At 46.0% G+C, this 18932-nt stretch overlaps 1 protein-coding gene across 4 annotated transcripts in view; it reads left to right on the forward strand.

The window, feature by feature from the left end:
• The window catches only part of PDE4DIP (phosphodiesterase 4D interacting protein), a 1465918-nt gene that overhangs the window by 157057 nt on the left and 1289929 nt on the right, over positions 1-18932 (forward strand). The window contains exon 1 of one of the 4 annotated variants that reach the window (XM_069641326.1): positions 1049-1359. The exons of the other annotated variants lie outside the window; for them this stretch is intronic. The gene's annotated coding sequence lies outside the window, so the exon portion shown is untranslated. Of the gene's footprint in view, positions 1-1048; positions 1360-18932 lie in introns of those variants that run through there. 4 annotated transcript variants of the gene reach the window in all.

An 18932-nucleotide genomic window follows, 5' to 3' on the forward strand; every position in this document is an offset into this window, starting at 1 on the left:
GACTTTGCTCTGGTTTGCGTGGTCGGCTGTTCCGTGTTACTTCTTGCTTCTATGGGTTTTGAGGGAAAAGATGCCGGTGTGTCTTGTTTCCTACCTGATTGCCATGTTCAATTCCCGTATAACCAACACACATTGGGGAGCATGAAGTGAATGGAGGTGGGATGGAATCCTTACTTGTGCATTACTTTTCCCCAGAGGGGGTTGTCATCAGCAGTGGGATCGTGCTTGCCATGGCTGCTAGAGAGGGTATTGCGTAGCAGGCTCATCTCCCTAGTCCCAAAGGGGGAGGGCGACTCCCCCTTGGAGTAGAAGGGACAAATTCCCTGGATTCGTCACAGTGTATGCTTGAAGTGTTCTCTCCAAATTCTTATTTGTAACCCACCCTTCTCAAAATGTTTTTCGACGTTTCTGGCCCAGTTTTTTTCCAAATTATATTACACAACCACAAAACAGGATTTGTTAAATCTATTGATTGAGAAATGCATGTTGTTGTAACATACAGCCTCAACAAGGTTAGGTACAGGCAAAGGTAATTTGTTTGGTTTGATTACAAAACACTAAACAGCTGCAATACATATCCCCTGGCAACCAGAACCTGAAATATGGCCACCAGGGCTCAAATCATGCTCATGCCAGTCGGTTCCCCTTTGCCACGTGCGGCGGAGACAAAGAGACCTGTGTGCAGGTAATGGGCATGCAGGTATGTTCAGGACTCGAGCCTCCCCAAGATGAAGCCTTTGATGGCTTCAAAACTCCGAACAGCTTACTCAAGATGTTGTCATTTGTTTTTGTTGAAGGAGGCAACGCATTCACATAACGCGTTTTAACACAAAATGTTTTAATTTTCTGTTCATGCCGGGTATTTCAGAGAAGGCAGCGGGGAAGCAGGCCTGAGCGTGCAGACATCCCGCGGTGGAATTTTGTTTCCATACTGCCCGGCGCTCCACCTTAGCTGCGGCTGACAGCTCACCCCGTGTAGTCAGTCAGAGTCCCTCAGTGTGAGAGACCACAGCAGCACGCTCACGACGGTGCTGGCCTCTGCTTCAGTTCTTTGGACTCTCCACACCTACTCGCTTATTTCGAGCTCCAGAAGGCATGTTTTCTTCCAATAAAAGACATCTATGTAGCCGTAGAAATCTTGCCACGTCGAAAACCACTGTGAGGCGAAACGCTCCAACCGTCCAGAGGCCATGAATAGTTCTTTCTTTGAGCTCAGGCGCCTGCAGGCCCCGCTTCAGGCTCCCGGCAACATTTTTTTTTAAAAAAATGTCTGCCAGGTTGTTCTCTCGTTTCTAGATGACAAATGGATTGGAAGGACCTCTGCCGCTGCCGGCGACTGGATAGCTGTTAACTAGAAAGGTGAGCGGCCTGCTTTTGTTTTAGTATTTCATCGTTTCATCATTTATGGTTTTTTCCAAATTAGTCATGACACAAATCATGTGCACAACATCAAATGACGGCGCTGTGGTGAGGGTGTAAAACGTGATTTGTAGGCAGGTATGTGATCTAAAATCAGTGTGCATTTGCACTCACTTAGGGGCTGTCTACTGTAGAGTGCAAGCTCTTTGTGCATTCACGAGTAACGGTTCCACGTAGTACGGATACAGCCCGAGCTCAATGTTAAGCTCGCTTCTTCTCTTGCCTTAAGCACATTTTGCCAAAACTTTGCCAAATTTGGTAATCGGGCGCTACAGGTAAAACAGTTTCAGGCTGCCACATTTCGGACACAATGGTTTACATGTTCAACGTCTCTGAAAGATCTAAAAATAGTGTTTTCATCTGAAGCCCAGAAACTGATGTCCTGCCATTGCAGAAGCAGTTAAGTTATGCAGTGTGCCCTCCACGGTTAAACATAAGCCGAAAGCTAAACATAAACCAACAAACATAATAGTTAGTCACCAAATGTTCCTTTAGTTAATTGTTGAATAGAATCTTTGCCTTTTTTCAGAGAAAGTAAACATCAGTACATAGCGAGGTAAGTTTGTATGGGTATAACCACTTTAGAGTGTGCTATGGCCACTTACATCTAAGTGTTAAGCTGCGTCACCAGTTCCATGAGGTTTGCTCATAAAGACCCCTAACAAATGCAACAGGGATGCTTGTCGGTACCTGCAAATCGCGCTATGCCTCTGTTATACTCGTTAGTCAGAATTACTGTGACAAAAAGTCAGTCTTATTGTATTTTCAACTGTTGGTGATTTATTTCCAAGTATCAGCCGAAACGTGTTTCGACCTAAGTCGTCCTCAGGGCCTTTGTCTCTATTGCTAGTGTGATCAGTCTGGATTGTATGCGCCCTAGTTACACAAATAGAATTGTTGAACTGTTCTTCTCGAATTTCTGGTAGTATGCGATTCCGTCCCATTAAGGGTCCTCCTGACAATACTGGCTACATGACATTTGGACACCCCACCCCGTTCCCTGGATTTCAGCACAAGTCAAAATGTGTGGGTTTGTGGCTTGGCAAAGCGTTGTTCCTTATACACTTCCACACCATTTCACCAATCTGCACCACATTTTGCATAGTTACCTGTTAGGACACTCCAGACATTACTGGCTACATGACATGTGGACACCCTACCCCTTTCCACGGATTTCAGCACACTCAAATTATGTCTGTGGGTTTGTGGCTTGGCGAAGCGTTGTTCCTTATACCAACCCACATCATTTCACCAGTCTGCACCAAATTTAGCATAGTTACCTGTTAGAGCCCTCCGGTCATTACTGATTACAGGACACCCCACCCCTTTCCCCAGATGTCAGCACCTTCACGCATGACACGGTTGCCTGAAGTTGGCAAAACATCAATGTGGTCGTAGAAGAACCAGCCTCAACACGAGGAACAAAACTTGAGGTCCCAAAACCACGTTTCAAGACCCTAGGATGCACAATTTCGGAGATATTTGCACTGCAACAAACTGCACCATGACAGTGTGAGGCGACAGGAGCGCAGAGAGCACAGAAGGTCCCAGTATGCAGCAGCACATCAACTCTTACCTCCCCCCAATGTCTGCTCCGGGGTATGTCAGCTAGCCAGACGCTCCCATTCTCAGTGCAGTTTACTTCAGGGTGCAAAGCACATCAATCGATAAGCGAATCGGAACAGCAACCTACAGGATCATTGATTTTCAACAATTGTTGAGAGTGTTATCATGTCTGTCTACAGAACTCGTTCTGAGAATGGGTACTTTTGCTAGTCAATAAAATCAATGGGGGTCATTACGAGCTGGGCGGTTAGGGGTTAATGGCGCCGGTAATGGTGCCGGCGCCATTAACCCCTTACCGCCCTATTACGGGTCTGCTTGCGGGACCCGCAAAGGGCACCTGGTAAAACCAGGTGCCCTTAGTGGGTCCCGCTAGCTTGGAATGGCCCGGTAAGTCCTCATTTGAGGAACCCGGTACCCGGTAAGGTGGTAACCACGCCGCAAATTGCGGCATGGTTACCTCCAACCTTGTAATGACCCCCAATGTCTTGTTTAGAAACAGTGGGCCTCATTATGAGTACGGCGGTAGGGGGTTAACGGCACCGGTAAGGATGCCGGTGCCGTTAACCCCCTACCACCGCATTCCGAGGTCCCCTACGGATCCCACTAAGGCCAGCTAGTTTTACAAGCCACCCTTAGCGGGAGCTGCTAAGGGTCCAGGGAGCTAATAACGGGCTCGCTATTTGTGGGCCCATTATTAGCTCCTTCCCCATTCCCATTGAGCCCTATGGGGGCTCGAATGGGAATGGGGAATGGTTTTCAATATGGGGACTTACCGGGTCCTCCAAGGTTGGAATGACCCAGTAAGTCCCCATTCCAACTACCCGGACCCGGACACGGGTTTAGAGGCAGCCATGGCGCTAATAGCACCATGGCTACCTCCAAACTCGTAATGAGGCCCAGTATCAGAAAACACTAGATTTTCTGTAGTGCAAGTCTGAATTCATTTTCCTTGGCACTATCATTGTGTAATTCTCGTATGTAAGTTGAGCTGAGACAAAATGAAAATTGCGCTGCAGGAGTACAGTGATGAGTTGTGAAGCTTCTACTCAGCCTTGCACTACTACTGAACCCAATTACAAAGGTGAGAGAGGCACAGGCCGACAGGTATACCTCCTTTGCCTCTTTTGGTAGCGTGGACCGAGGGGAAGTCTATACACTTCAACAGGTTTGTAAGCAAGCAGAGAAGCAACAAACACAACAATAGTACAATGGTACCAAAATAAAAGAATGTCCAACGAAGGTTCTATAAATATAGGATCTATAATTAAACTAGCAAAAATGCACACAGCTAATTCAAACACTACTGGGCCACTCCTGTAAGCTTAAATACAGAGAAAGCAGACTTAAAAGTGAAGGGCACTCTGGGTTTGGAAACTGGGATACTCAGGCAAATATTGCAGGTACAAAATGGCAAATTCATGTATCTGTATTTCTAAAGGTAGAGAGGGACCTTTTTAGGTAGACCTGGGGGAACACAGTCACTTCAAATATGTCATGGTCTTGTCTTTAGGGCTTAAGAAATAGTAATTTTGGTGTTAAACTAGGAATCTGGGTGCTTTCGGCACCGATCCGAGGTCAAGTTGAGGAACAGCAAGGAAGGACACCAATGATTCAGTGCTGTTCGGTGGAGGGGACATCTTTTGGGTCAAAGATGCTGTGGTCAGTAGGTGATGTTGGGTCAGCGGCACTGGAAGACTTGGCAGCCTCCGGTGATGGGAAGCAGAGAATGGCATTCGGCTCCAAGCGTGCTCGGCTAGCTCAAAATGGGTTTGTGGTAAGGCAGCAGCAATGGCTTGTAGCTCAAATAAGCTGCTAACCAGGAATCTGTGTTGAGTTGGGGACGCTAGAAGTGGGTCTCAGGTACAAAGATGGCAGCGCTTCAGCATCTGCATTGAGTCAAACTCAGAGATGCAGAGGCAGTCAAGGTCATAGATGACTCCGGCCATTCCCTTGCAGCACCTTGGATGACATTGAAGGAGCCCAAGTCGGAATCGAGATGATTCGGAGATGCATGGAAGACCGGGGGCCACTTCCTTGGTTCTGCCATTGCTCTGAGACCCACTCCACTGTCTCAGGGCCAAGGTGAGTCCTTTCTTCTGCCAATCCCAACCAAGAAAGTTTATAAAAGGGAACTTACAGTGGTTATGTCACCTTCAGAGGTAGGATTCTGGGTACCAGTGCCTCAGTTGTATTAGGGTTTGTCTACAGAGCAATTTCACACCAAATGTGTGATAGATAGGAAGAAGAGCTTTCCTCTTCTTTGGTGCCTTCTCTCTTCACTTCTATGGCAAGCTGCTTTGAAATAAACGGTATCCCCAGCAGAGTTCCAGGTGAATAATTATTTTCTTAAAGTTTGAAGATGAATCAACTAAGGGGAGGCAAAATGACACAGCAGATTGGTCAAAAGCAAGCCTGCTGTCAGTAGTCCAATCCTGGCTGCTGTAACAAGTGCCCTTTTCCTTCTGATGTCATACCCAAAGTGCTTTGCAGGAAGTGGGCCGGGGGCAGGTTCTTTAGGGAACTCAATCAGAATCCAAGATGGTGGAGCCCCTCTCCGAGATAAACCTCTCACCTGGGTTACTCTAACTCCACCCTCTTCCTGCTTCCAAAGGACCCCAGTAATCAGCAACCTGGTGTGAGAGGGCTATTGTCATGTCAGGACTGTCTTTAAAGCACCAGTTCCCAGGGAACCTCTCGAGGAGTGTTCCTGTCTCCTGGAAGAAGGTGTTGACCTTCCTCAGGGGGATGAAAAGAGAAGCATCTTGGTCAGGGACCTACATAGTTGTTGTAGGTACTGTGAGGGGTCAGAAATGAAAGCCAAGCACAAAGTTCCGTGTTTTTGGCTAAAGACTTTTATTTACATAAACGGCTTGGGAAAATGCCTCTCTGACCCTGCTCTATGAGGAGTTTCCCTACATAAAACCAAAAACTAAGGATCTGTCTGTGTCACGTTGTATCCTGACCCTCATACTACAAACCATACAATAAGATGCAAAAGGAAATTACTTTAACCTGGTGTTCGCTAAATGTGTTCATAAATGAAAATAAACACCTCCAAAATATAAGTTCTCCAAGGTAACAGAAACTTGGTTCCAAGGGGTGGTTCCCTTCCTCTGGATTCTTCACTAGTATGACAATGTTCTTGTTCTAACAATCCTGTTAGGTGCAAAGCTGCTTAGCCTTGTATTTTCTTCATTTAAAAAGTTCCTTCTTAATACTGTCCTTTCTTGGGATTTTTTGTAGGCATGCAATTGCCTGGTATAATCCCCTGCCAGGAGGACTTCTTATGCACTTCCAACTGCTTGGTATACTCCCCTGCCAGGACGTCTTATGAACTTGCAACTGCCTTGTATACTGCCCTGCCATGACTTCTCATGTACTTGTAGCTGGCTGGTTTACTCGCCTGCCATTACTTCTTATTTCCATACATATATTACAGTTTCTCTTTACATCCAAAATTGCATATATCTTCCTTGGTTCAGTATATCTAGTAATTTCATTGTTCGCTTTAACTTTTCCCCATATCTGCATTCCATGCACTCCTATATTGTTGGGGGTTGTGTTTGTACTCAGCCCTTTTGATTCTCAAACAATCTTCTTATTGTTTCTGTCTGTGCAGCTTTGCAATGTTTAAACTGTGTTTGGCGCAGTCGCTGAAATGCCGAAATCCCCCGAGGTCCACACTTTGCTTGGGCTGACTCACCAGCTCTGTGTGGCATCTTCAGTCCCATTCGCACTTGCGCGGTTTAGCTTTAAGACCTGCTTTCCACTCTGGACTGCTTCAACATCTCTTCGGCATCTCTCGTGGCTCCGTCCCTCCACGCCTGCTTTCTTCAGCTCCCGGTGAGGGTAATGTTGCTTCCTCCAGCTGCCGAACACCCAGGAATCTTCCTGTTGTTCCTCGCAGCTCTGCGGCACGTCCTGCTCGTGCAACATTACTCTTCCTCTGGTGAGCCCCTTGTATCCGCCTTACCAGCTCATGCCCCCAGACTTTGCACACCTCCGAGGGAGATGCAGCGTCTTAACCTGAACAGCTGCCCTCAATAGTTTGTTTTCCATCTTTAAGTGTCCCGTGCAGAGGTGCTTTCTGAAAACAACTAGCATGCTCATTGACCTTGAGGCTCCTTCTGCTTTGCATCATTTCCTTCATCCTCCTCGTCCCAGTACTTAGGTGGTTGCGGGAATTGGAGTCCATTGATGTCTTTTGATTCATAGTACTAGGATCAGCTAGCGACTGCTGTCCCTCGGTGACTTGGGAGGAGGTCACTGCCGGGGAATCTGTGATAACTCCATTGGATTCATCACAGTACACCATGGGCAGATGGCTAATACACACCCAGCCCTGTCATGAATGATTCATCTCACCAAGCTGACAATAATATGACACCTAAATGCTTGTGGCTTTATGATTGTGTAATCTCAGTAGCCACCATGTCATAACAAGACAAGGCTTATATTTAGATATTAACGTGCCACGAGTGTGCTGATGTGCAGAATCACAAAAATTAGACCCAGAAGTGCAGAAAGTTAAAAAGCCACCTTTGGCTCTGACTGATATCAGGCGACTGTCCCAGCAAAGGTATATGATTGCCCCATGTTTCTGGCATAAAACATTATGAAAGGGGGGTTCTGATGAGAAGTTTGTCCATTCAGGAGCAGAATTCCTGCATCATTCTAGTCTTAAACATCTTCTGTCACATGGACATATGAGTCTGTACCTGGCATATGATGGTAGCACTGGGGCTTCAGCGACCATGACTGTTATAAGGTGGGAGTACCTTCGCACATGAAAGTGTAACTGGGTATACAGTGGATGTACATGAGCATATGAAGCTGTAATCATAACCTGATGGTTGTAGCCAAACATATGAGGCTGTATCTGGCAATAATAGCAGTATCTGGGCAAGTTAGGCTGTGGCTGACATGTGGCTTCTGCACAAGGCACATAAGGTGAGACCTGGCATTTGATAGCAGTATTTGTGCAAGTAAGGCAGTAATCGGTCAGATGATTGCCACAAGTAGGAAGACAAGACTATTAATGATGTTGAAAGGCTATACTGTGTGTAGGGGATGCATTATTTTCCCCTGGCATATAAGGAGTTGTCTGTCATATGAAGACATTGTCTAGGCAAATCAGGCTGAAGCTTAGTTTTTGAGGCTGTTCCTGCATAGATAGCATTTCTATCTGGGTGCATGATGGCTTTAACATATGACATGAAGCTGTGCATGATATTAGATGATACTGTGACTATGCACCTGTTCTCCACATACAAGACTACAACTGGCATAATATGTTTTTTCCTGGGACATCTGTACTTGTTAGAAATGGTTTTAATGTATTCATTAGTGCATGGGGTGTTGCACTTCCTTATTGGCACCTATTGGGAGGTTTTACAGAGTAGCGGTCAACTATGAAGGCCCAGAGACAGATTAGGTGAAGTCCAAGCCATACCCTTGTCTAAAAGGTTAGGTTTTAAGAAAGTTTCATGCCTTTGCATTAAAACATCAAAACAAAGCAATACGGGGAGGGTATTATAAAGGATGAACCCTGCTAAAGTACATTTGTTCCCCATAAGCATTGGTATCTTACATATTGGAGAGACATTGGGCCTATTCTATAAATAATACTTATCGGTTTAAAATACTACTCTGCCACCCATACTTCTCTACCGCAGGTATGACACACTAGATATGGTATTTAAGTACACAACCCTCTTTACTTTACTTTCCTTTAATAATTTATACTGCGAACCTCAGGACCCGGAAGCATATGGGCGCAACAAACACAAACAATCAACATAGACAAAAAACATAAAGCTTAGCTAATAGGAGGGGGAGGAGGAGAATTCCAGAAAGAAGTCACTGCTCCATTATCTAATAGGTATGTTTACAGGCCATTACACTGGTTATCTAAATAGGTGTGGTTTCAGTTATTTTTCAAAGTTTTCAACCAAGTAAATTTTTCTCAGTTCTACCGGCAGATCATTCCAGACCATGGGGGCTACTGCATAAAACGCACAATGCTTCACTTGTGTGAGTGAGCATCTGGACTCCTTTAGTTGCATATCATTTGACCTCTGCATTCTTATGTTGTATTTAGCTATCAAGGCATTGGACAGGTATACAGGCCCCATACGTGTGATACTTTTATGCACCATGACCAGTAGGCGGAATATCATCCTCTTTTCAATCAGCAGCCAGTGCAGGTCTATTCTTTCTGTGGTAACGTTGTCAAGCTTCCTCAGTCGCGCAATTGCTCTGACTGCACTGTTCTGTATGATGAGAAGTCTGCTGTACTCTGATTTATTAATAGCTTTGAGAAGGCTACTACAGTAGTCTAACTTAGACCCAATGATTTCTTTTGCAATTTTTTCACAATTGGCTTTTGAAATATTTGTGTGAAAAGTTTTATATAGTATGCTGATGAGGATACCAAATGACTCACTTGTGCCTTCATATTCAGATGTTGGTCTAAAACCTAGAGTTTTGACCTTTGTTTTGGCCTCCAGGTATTGCCCTGCAAGTATAACATTTTTATAATTATCACCTAGCTTTTTTACATTGATGGCTGTACCGACAACCATGAGTTCCATTTTTTCCTTGTTAAGTGCAAGGCCATTCTCTACCATCCAAGCTTGAATGATATTGTAAACCTCATTCAGTCTGGCGGTGTCTTACTCATAATCTCCTGTCAACTGGATGATACATTGTGTGTCATCCGCATAGTAAGTGAATTCAATGCCATTTCTGCCCAGGAGCTCGGACAAGGGGTTAGTAAAAATATTATAAAAGTATGGTGATAGGCAGGCACCCTGCGAGACTCCAAACTGCAGAATCCTCTGTGGTGCTTCCACTATGCCACTGTACACCCTAAGTGTTCTGTTACTCAGAAAGGATTGGATCCATGCCAAGGTAGTGTCAGAATAATTGGCTACCTCCTTCAACCTGGAAACCAGTAAATGATGGCCAACATGGTCGAAGGCGGCCGACAGGTCCAAAAGCATCAGGCCTGATGTCCCACCCCTGACCATGGTATGCAATAGATTCGACTTAAGATCCAGCAGGGCTGTCTCTGCGCTGTGACCTTGTCTAAATCCAGATTGCCTGTCGTGAAGAATATTGTGGTTATTAAGAAATTCTGAAAGCTCGATATACGCAACGCGGTCAAAAATTGTAAGCAAAAAAGGTGTATTAGTGATGGGCCTCTAATTGAGTGCATTGAAGGGACACAAACTGGTTTTCTTCAACAACGGAGAGATCCATGCGATTTGTAGGTGATCCGGGGCATGGCTTTCCATAAACAAAGTGTTAAAAAAATGATGGCTGAGCATGCTTTGAAAGTTTCAGCCGGACAAGAATCCCCCTTACAATTGGTTGGTCTAAGTTTATCAATAATATCGGAAAGTTCTGTCTGCGTGACTGGATGGAAGCTAAAAGCAGGTACTTTCAATTTTTTCGGGAACTTCCTAGTATATGCTTGCACAGGAACTGCTTCTGTTCTTTTGACTTCAATATTTTGTTTAATAATATCCAATTTATATAGCATGGCTGTTTGGATAGATGTACACCATTCTGCCTTTTTAATTGCCAGATTCCCGGGGGTGGGCACAGTGTTTCTAGTTCTTTTAGAATTTTAAACAATTCTTTAGATTCATGTTGTGCTTTGTGAATTCTATTTTCTTTTGCTACTATCATACCCTTTTTAAAAACTTTAGAAGCTTCTAGAAAGACTTGTCTATCACTCTCCAATTTAGAATGTTTCTAGTTATAAAAATATGTGTTTTTGTTTGACTTGAGACATTGGGGTCATTAGGAGGTAAACATGCTGCTATTAGCGGCATGGCTACCCCCTTACCGGGTACCGGGTCCGGGTTCCTTGAATGAGGAATTACCGGGACATTCCGACCTTGGAGGGCCTGGTAATTCCTCATTCAAGGAACCCATCCCCATTCCCATTTGAGCCCCCATAGGGCTCAATGGGAATGGGGAGCATGCTAACACCGGGCCCGTTAATAACAGGCCCGTTGTTAGCATGCTGGGCTGCTCGCGGGACCCGCTAAGGCCGCCTGGTAAAACCAGGCGTTCTTAGTGGGTCCCGCGAGCAGAACTCGTAATGAGGCGGTAAGGTTTTGACGGCTCAGGCACCTTTACCGGCGCCGTTAACCCCTTACCGCCAGGGTCAGAATGTCCCCATTGTAGTTCTGGTGTGAACCAGCTATTAGATTTCCTAATAGGTAGTAGTTTTCTGCTGGGTGCAAGTGTATCCACCGCTTTTTGCCACATACCCTGAATGTCTTCACTCATTATATTTACACTATCTGACATTTCAATCTTTGTTATTAACGGCAGCAGTCATTTCTTCATAGCTTCTGGTGTGAGTATTTTAGTATTACTCGTTGTGGGACACCACAGGTGATAGAGATGGGGTCTGCTGCTGCTGCAGAAGAAAAGACCCTCATGGTGCTGTTGGCCAGGAAGGATTGTATCCACGTGACAGCAGAGAAGGAGAAATGGGCAGCAGAAGAGTCTTTAGCTCACTATCCTTTCACAGAAGAGAAATGTCCACTACATATCAGTGTTTGTCCTGCCCAGGGGCAGTCCAGCACCGAAATGCCTGGCAATTCTCTTCTGAACAAGAGTACCAACAGCAAACCCCAGACACGTGTTTCACACCAGTGCTATCTACAGGCAAAGGGCAGCATCTTCACACTTGCAACAAAAACAGAAAACAACATATGTGCATTTTTGAAAATCACATTGTCTATTACATTGCCCAGAATTGTGCAGTGGGATTGTTTAAGCTGGGGACGTTATATCAGAATGTTACACTAACAAGTACCTAGAATCTAAACATAAAAATACCAATATTCCTACAGCTTGTTTCTGTGAATGTAAATATATGTATCTTTTTAAACTACCTGCATTGGTTCTCTTGCTCCTTATTGGCCCTATTGCAGTGATGTGCTCTTTGCTAATCATTACCATGTATCTGACCGTACACTATGGATTGCCATCCTCTTCCAGTGCACCCACTACTCTGTACAATCATCAGCCCTCCCCACACTGTTCTCTCGTCATCATGCATGCTCCTGCTTACCCTACTTATCCTTCTTACTGTATTTTCTCTCCCTCTCACAGCTTCCACCAAAGTCCATGCTACACCTACACCTTCCACTGTCCCTCATTGCCTTTCTTTCATATCCGTCCACTTCCCACTACAAATGGCACTCCTGCCACTCCTTGCCCTCACACATTATCCACAACAATTGTATCTATCCTTTCTGTCTTTCAGGAACTGCTTCTCCTCCTATCCCCCACCTTCTTCCTTCTACATGGACCTCACCATGGGCTTCTGTAATGTAATTCATCTGTAACAAAATGTCTTTCTTTACCAATCACTTTGACTCCCATCACCCGACACTCTTCATAATGGTCATTGCTGAGACCTGGATCTCCACTCACGACACTGTGACTTTAGCCACTATCCATAATGACTTTGCTTCCTGTGATGAACCTGATGATGTCATCACTCCTTTCTCTGAGGTAGCCTCTCCTCATGTGCCCAGGGGACGACATCCGCTAACTGATCCGGGCCCTCTGTGTGGCCATTTGAGGGAGGATCACATGTGGGAGGTGACCCTCAGGGGGAAAGCCTGGCATCGTCAGATGATAGATGGTATGCCCCTTTCCCTTTTAGGGCTACCCCTTCCATTCCTCATGCCTTAATGGCTTATTGTGATCACCCCCTTCAACAACCTTTAAAGCCTGCTGATAGTATCCATCAATATTCTGTAACCAACAAAATATTAAAGACTGAGACGAGGAAGAGGGACTGAGTAATTCTGAATACTCAGCAGAATCAGAAGGAGCAGTCTAGTGTTTGGACAAGCTGATTGGCTTCAAGCCCCTCCCTTCCTGGAAGTGGTAGTTTAAAGATTGAACAGCTGAAGTTAATGGAGAGTTGCAGATGAAACTGGTTAGTTACTGCCAGGGAAGCCTAACTGAGAAGCCCACAAGCAAGTGGGGAGATGACGAGAGAAGAAGGACTGCTGGTTCGCGTGCTGGGATCACAGCAGGAAGAGAAGAGGATTCTTCCTGGCGACTGCAGGAATCGACAAGCAGTGCCTGCACTGCCCAAACACAGAGAAGGGCTCAGGCGTGATATGGGAGCCACAAAGGATTTGCAAGCTGCCAGACAAAGCCGGTAAGCCCATGAAGTGGAGGCGGGATGCTGGGGCGTTCATCGTGTGTTCACCACGAGAGACCCAAAGAACTCCAGAGAAAGACCGTGAGCCCGGGGAATGGAAGCTGGGTCACCAGGATGCTTTAGGAGCTCCACCAGCTACTGATAAGTGGCAGGTACATGAGTTGGATGACCCCGAGTAAGAAGGTTGGGTCACTGGGACACTTAAAAAGGAAAGAGAAAGAAAGAGGGTTCGAGACCCGACACTTTGACAAAAGTAATACAGAATATTGGAACTATGTGAATACGAGAGATATCAGAATAAAGAGAGAGCCTGGCAGGGGAGTATACCAGGTGTTGGGACATTTGACAAGGGAAGTAAATGGAAGTGGGTTTGAGATGCAGTGTTTTGGTGAAAACAGTACTGAATATTGGAACTGTGTGAATGCAAGAAATACAGTAATAAAGAGATAACCTGGCAGGAGAGTATACCAGGTTTCTGGTGAGTCTGTGACCTGCACCCAACTTGTTTAAAAGAATTAAATGAACAAGCCTGGGAGGAGAGTATAACAGCTGTCTGCCGAGTCTGGACCTGCGCCCAAATTGCATTGCTTTGAAAAGATAATCTCAAGGAAGAGTCATGCCGTTGGGGTTTTGAATTACAGTGTTTCTGGAAAAGACTTGGGGAAATAAGTTATTTTCCCTGGAGTCGATTGTAACACCAAGAGGAGAGAGTCATTAAAGAACTTGCCCATCCTTTGGAACATGTTTATTTTTGTGGAGCAAAACCTGGGGAAGGGAGCCAGCCACAGGAACTATGAACATTATCCATTTGTAAACATATGTTCTGGTGGAGAGAACCCTGGGGAAGGGAGTCATTCTCAGGAACTGTGTACATTATCCACTTGGAAATTTTGTTGTGGTGGAGCGAAACCTGCAGGAAGTGAGCCATTCCCAGGAGCTGTGAACATTATCCATTTGGAACTTGTTTTGGATTTTATCTTTTTGTTGAACTTGAACATGTGCACACTTTTTAGCACCTTAGAGTTAATTTTAGAATGCGAAGACTAGGATAGCATTTCAGACACAGGACATTTTTGCTTTGGACATCTTGACAAAGTACAAACCCTTAGTTTTGGTTTAGGTTGGGAAATACCTCGTAAATTAGGCACAGTGAGACATTGTCCAAACACTTTTATTGTTTAATAAAAGTCTTTAGCCAATACCATGAGTCCTCTGTGTCAGTGTCTCATTCCTGGTTCCTCATATTCCTTTTCCCAATTCCAATACATCACTTAAAAAGGTTCCAGTGTTGGCCTCCTAAGTAACAAGGGCTCTCTGGCCTTGCCCCCTCTGCTATAAAGCAGACCTCTGTCCACCTTCTTGCCTCCAATATTTTTATCCTCCTCCAAATCCATTGCCCACCTAGCACTCCAAACCTCTTTATGTCTGAAATGGCCTCAACATATCTATATTCCCAAGGCCCACCAATTACATTTGGACTCCACTCTATTGACATTCCTGGTCAGTCGACATAACCTCACAACACACACCCATGGCAACTTCCTTGATCTAATTTTTCCATCCTCTACACAACTCCTCTGCTCTCTCCATTGACCCCTTTCATCTGGCCATTCACTTAATTTCCCCCAACTAGATACCCCTTTGAAACCCATCAACAAAAGGCTGTTTAAACCCTACTCCATTCTTGCGCCAATTCTAGTCCTCCCTGCAAATCCTCTTCTTCCTCCTGCCTGTGCCATAATGCTTGCGTTTGCAGAGTTTAATGCTGCACTTTATAGTTCCTATGACATGCACTAACTACCCTGCTCATTCCTTCACCCTTGCATATCTCCTACCTACAAACATGGATCTTTTCATCCACCCAACAGCTAAAGACAACCATTTGTCTCCCCCTTTGCCTCTGGCAAAAGCATCACTCCCTTCTCCTTGCCCTCAACCTTGCTGCTCAACACTGCTCTTAACTCTGCTAAATCATTACGCTACACTTAGTTTGTATCCTCTTACTTCCTCTCTATGATCTTCCAATTCATGCCCTCACCTCCTACAAATTTCTGCACTTTCTCCTCTCTATATGCTTTGACTTTGCCTCCCCAATATTACTAAAATATGTGACACTCTGCCCACGCTATTATCTTTGCCTCCCCCTTCTTTGCTCCTCCTCCTATTATCTATACTCCCGCCTCTCTGTCTACCCTCCTTCCCACCACCACTGAGATTCTGCTCATTCTGCCGTCAGCAAATCCATGCTGTGCTGCCATTGACACCTTCGTAACACAAATAACCATATACCTTGTGCCCATCACCTGCTCCCACCTCTCCTTCCTCTTCAAACTCTTCCTCTCCACAGGAATGCTCCCTGCCTGCTATAAATTATCCAATGTCATCTCCATATACAAGACACAGACTGCTGATCCTAACAATCCCACTTTCCATCAACCCGTCCCTCTCCCTTGTGCAAGCGTAGTATAGCTCAGTGGCAACAGACTCGTCTTGGAAGCAAGACGACATAGAGCAACATTAGTTTGAATCCCAGGTCAGCGCTTAGAAAACCTCTTCGGTATATTATAAAAAACAAATGATAATCACTCCAAAATCCTTGCAGGAGTTGTCTTTAACTGCATCAATGGCTCCCTCAAAGAGTACTTACTCTCAGTGGTCGAAGTGTACGAAAAGAACTAGTGGAACTACGTTCCCCGCTAGCCTGCCCCTGCTCCCCACAAACCCCATCGCCACATCGCCTCCGACACACAATCCAAACCCCCAAACAAACACACCTGCTCTTTATGGGAGTGTTCAGTGCAGTGCACTGAAGTGCAAGCTTCAACTTCTTCCTATACTTTTATTTTGAAACTAAACCTTTCCAGAACGGTTTCTTTTAAAATAAAAGTATAGGAACAGTGAAACTTAAAAATAAAAAGTATAGGAGCACTGCTCTGGACCGCTCCCACCCACTTCGACCTCTGCTTGCTCTTCATCCCTCTGCAAACAGGTTTCTGGATCACACATGTCACCAATGCTGCCCTCGCTGACATCTCCAGCTTTCTAAACACTGCTTGCCACTGCTGTCCATACTCTGTTCTCATCCTACTTGACAACGCTGCATCGTTTTATAATCTTAACCATCCCTCCTTTCTTCTAACCCTCTCTTCACTGGGCTTCAATGATATCACACTTGACTGGGTGGCCTCCTACTTCTCTGACCACTCCTTTCTTATCTGCTGGAACCCCAACATCTCGTCCTCTTCACCACTGTCATTTGGAGCCCCAGGTTTCGGTCCTGAGCACACTCTTCACCCTCCATACCTCCTGCCTTGGTAAACTCATCTTGCTCTTTGGCTTCCACTACCACCTTTTCTGCCCATGTGTCAGGTCAGATATTAGGAGTGGACCCCATTGACCCACAGTGCACCATCACCCGCTCTTGGTAACAACAACCTGCATAGGAGGGATGGTAACTCCTGGGAAGGGAGAACCCTTCAAGCATGGCAGCACCCAGGGCACAGTAATCTAGAAGCCCGGTATGGCAGAGTTCACTTGTGGTGTTCAAGTAAACAAAAAGGAAATCCAAGGCAACCCACCTAAATGGATGAGCCAGCAGCATAGCATAAAGAAGCAGGAGTCCTGGTCAATGAGGGGTGAGGAGGGAGGAAAATGTGGTGTCCCTGGCAGCGAAGATATGAACAGCACGGAGGCACCAGAATGTAGCATACATTGACCGCAGTGAAGCGGTCAAACAGGAAATGTTGAGGAGCGCTGCTGATTTAGAGAAAGGCACCTATAAGTGGTGCCATATGTGCCTTCTATAGAAAGTTGCTGGGAAATGTAGTCTCCAGTCACGGAAGCCCTATGGTGTGAGGAAACCAGTGTTCAGCCCATGACACTGCCAGTGTCCGAAACCATGATTGTAATTGTGATTGTTTATTTATAGATTACTTATACACAAGAGAAGTGCTTCAAAGCGCTTCCAGGTGGGAAAGGTACAAGGGAAAACAATAGTGACATTTACGAATGATCTAACAAAGATTAGCTAGTATACTAGGCCAATGCACAAGTGTTTCGGGTGCAACCAGGCTTGGGAGGGAAGACAAAGGGAGGGCAGGACAAAATGAACTTGCTAGGCCTAATGCATTCAAGGTCCTGCAAGTGCGCAGATAGGAAGTGCGAGGGAGGGGGAGGGGAGACAAGTGCGCCCAGTCCATCAGGGCCAGTGTTAAGTGCACAAGTGGATGACTCTCACATGGAACGTGTTTTGAGAGCAGAAGTGCGAAGCATAGTGCAGAGGCCCGGAGGCAAGTGTAGGACTGGCGGGGAGCCTGGGACCTGTGTGGCTCTGGAGGTGCACAAGGCGACCAGTCTGCGAACTGAGCACAGTTGGGGAAGAAGCAAGAGAGAGGAGAAAAGGGGGTTAGCAGGGGAGAGGGAGAGAGAAAGAGGAAGAGAAAATGAAGGCCTTGAGGAGTTTCCGGAACTTGCGGAGATCCGGCACAAGATGGAGAGAGGCAGGGAGGCTGGTGCAGACGAAGGCACCTGCAGAGGATACATTTCTACCCCCAAATCTCTGTTTGGAGAAACGGCTCACACGCAGAGAGTTGGAAGAGGCCGAGCGTAGTGCTCTGGAAGGGGAGTATTTAGGCAGAGAGCGTTGTAGGTAGTGAGGGCCACCGACCCAGAAAACCTTGTGGACTATGCAGAGGTACTTGAATTTGATCCTTGCAGCCACTGGTAGCCAGTGGAGAGATGTAAGCACTGGAGAGATGCCGTTTCTGGGATTGAGGCCAAGAATAAGTCTTGCGGTTCTGTTCTGGATAAGTTGAAGAGGTCGGAGAGAAGAAGTAGGAAGATTGAGAAAGTGACTGTTGCAGTAGTCCAGTCTAGAGAGAACCAGGGCTCTGGAGACAGTGAGCCTCTGGTGGAAAGTGAGAATGCATAAAATACCTCTCAGGAGCTGCAGCTGGTAGTGGGACTTTTTAGAGATGCCCAAGATGTGAAAAGAGAAGGATAGAGTGGAGTCCAAAATGACCCCCAGATTATTTGCCTCACTGGTGGGTGAAGGCGCAGGACCAAGGGAGACCGGCCAGAGTGCAAGTGGGAAAGTGGGAGCAGGGGTCCCAATGAGGATGATCTCTGTCTTACTGGCATTAAGGCAGAGATCATTAGCAGCATGCCAGGACTGAATTGCGGACAGACAGTCAGAGATGAGTGAGGAGGAGGAGGAGGAGGCTGAGGGTAGCCTGAAAGAGAGCTGTGTGTCATCCGCATAACAGAGTCAAGATTTGAGAGCAGTTCTTCATGGGTGTTCAGAAGATCAGTTTCCATGCTTCACTATGCTCCAAAGCCAGACTGATGGTCATGGAGACAACCAACAGATTCGGTGTGGACAGTAAGCTGAGAGATAGCCAGCTTCTCCAAGAGTTTCCCCAGGAAAGGGGTAATAGAGATCGGGCGATAGTTTGCCGGAATGGAAGGGTCGGCAGGGTTTTTTTTGAGCAGAATGTGCAAGAGAGTGCTTTAGAGAAGTGGGGAAAACTCCAGTGGCAAAGGAGAGGTTGCAGAGGTATGCCAACACCGTAGCAAGAGAATCAATGTTGTCCTTGATGGTTTTGGAGGGGAAGCGGTCCACCTATTTGGAAGAGGCTTTTATAGACTGGACTTGTCTCGAAACCTCCTCATGTGTGACAGAGGAGAGGAAGGAGAGAAGCGGGGGAGGGGTGGGGTTGCCCAAGGGGGGCCCAACGGATGG

This window comes from Ambystoma mexicanum, chromosome 1q, assembly GCF_040938575.1.
Source record: "Ambystoma mexicanum isolate Mex_15411 chromosome 1q, UKY_AmexF1_1, whole genome shotgun sequence".
In the NCBI taxonomy this organism is placed as follows: domain Eukaryota; kingdom Metazoa; phylum Chordata; class Amphibia; order Caudata; family Ambystomatidae; genus Ambystoma; species Ambystoma mexicanum.